Consider the following 1,944-nt stretch of genomic DNA (forward strand, 5'->3'; position numbering starts at 1 on the left):
CGGGGGAGCCTGGTGGGCTGCCGTCTATGGGGTTGCACAGAGTCAGACACGACTGAAGCAACTTAGCAGCCCCAGAATCACAGGTTGTATGAATGGAACACCTAGAGGTGATCCTTGGAACGCTGGCCCCTAACTTTTTCTTGGTCAAGTAAGTTTGGGAATCTTAGGGAAGCATAAAGCACCTAAGGATAATAAAAGCTCTGGCAAGTTATACTGGCACGAAACTTTAACATTCCCTCCAGTTTATCTGACTAGAGAACATTCTTCTGTATATGACACTTGTGCATAAACTTCAGGGCCCTGTGAACTAAGATGAATCTCTGAAACCTCGAGATAAACTTAGGTACAAAGTGCAATACAATACACGGAATATAACCCTGTTGCACTAAACTCAAGGTATACTACCAGATACAAATTCAAGTGGACTCAAAAAAGTGTTTACAGGGATTTCCCTGGCAGTCTAGTGGTTAAGTCTGTGCTCCCAATTCAGGGCTCACGGGTTCCATCTCTGGTTGGGGAACAAAGGTTCCTGCATGCCTCACGGTGTGGCCAAAAAAAGTGTTTATATTCCTTTATTACCCATGAATGTAGGGCTTCCCTGGTGGCACCTGTGGTAAAGAATTCACCTGCCAATGCAGGAGATGCAAGAGACGTGGGTTTGATCCCTGGGTGGGGAAGATCCCCTGGAGGAGGACATGGCAACCCACTCTAGAATTCTTGCCTTGAAAACTCCATGGGCTGAGGAGCCTGCCAGGCTACAGTCCATGGGGTCACAAAGAGTCAGACATGACTGAACGACTGAGCATACCCATGAATACACTAAGAAAGATTGCCCCCATGGGGGTTACCCTGATGGTAACCTGAATATGACCAGGGACCACACTGGCCTAGATAGACTATTTCTTAGTAAGGCGGTTTGTAAACTACTTTAAATAGATGACAGATCACAAAGAAGGACTTCCTTAGGTATGTAAGTAAAACCATTATTTTTCATGTATATAATGAATTATTGTGTCTTTTTAAAAATTTACAATTTGGCTTAACTTCCAGGTGTTTGAACAGCTTTCAAACATAAATCAGTCGAATACACTTATTTTATTTGAAGTGAATTAATAAACTCATCTAATTACAATGAGTGAAGTTATTAATATCAAGAATGCCAGCCCTGGAGTCAGCCTGGCCTGTATATGAATGCTGGTTTTGCAACTTACTAGCTCTGTGACCTCGGATAAGTTAAGCTGTCTACACTCCAGCTTTCTAAAATGTTAAATGATAAAAGAACATATTGATCATGATTGTCAGCACTTACTTAGCAGTTTCTACATGTCTTATATATATTGACCCTTGCCAGCTTCACAATCACTCATTAGATACTACGATTACCTTCACTTAAAGATGACGGAAGTAAGGCACAGAGAAGTTAGCTAACTTGCATGAGGTAACACAGCTAGGAAGTTGCAGACGCCGGTTCCAACTGGGGCAGTTTACACATATGAGACATAGAGATGCTTTGTAGTCTAGCACATAATAAACTTTGACATAAATGTCGGTAGTTTTTTTTTTCCTACTCCAATTAAACTTTAGAGCTGTCTAATACACCCATGAGCATTATAAAAGAGAATGTCAATGTTGAATGTGAGATTGAGGAACACCAACCATAGACAAAAGGTGTTTTTCTTCTCTTTTAGTGCTGCCTAAAAGTGGTTATAAACGGAAGAAGTCCCATCAGAAAACAATAATAACAGCCATTCGTGCACCATCAGCGCAGGGCACACTAGCCGCGAAGAGCAATTGAAAAGAATATATGCTGTAAAATCGAAGCTTAAGAGCAAAATCGGATAGGTCGAATGTAATCGCACACTTGAAATGTCGCCCCTGCTTCACCATTAGCAAAATGAATAGTGGAAGGATCTGCAATATGATTCTTAAACTTTAGGTAAACAA

This window comes from Bison bison, unplaced genomic scaffold, assembly GCF_000754665.1.
Source record: "Bison bison bison isolate TAMUID 2011002044 unplaced genomic scaffold, Bison_UMD1.0 scf7180017860364, whole genome shotgun sequence".
Lineage (NCBI taxonomy): Eukaryota > Metazoa > Chordata > Mammalia > Artiodactyla > Bovidae > Bison > Bison bison.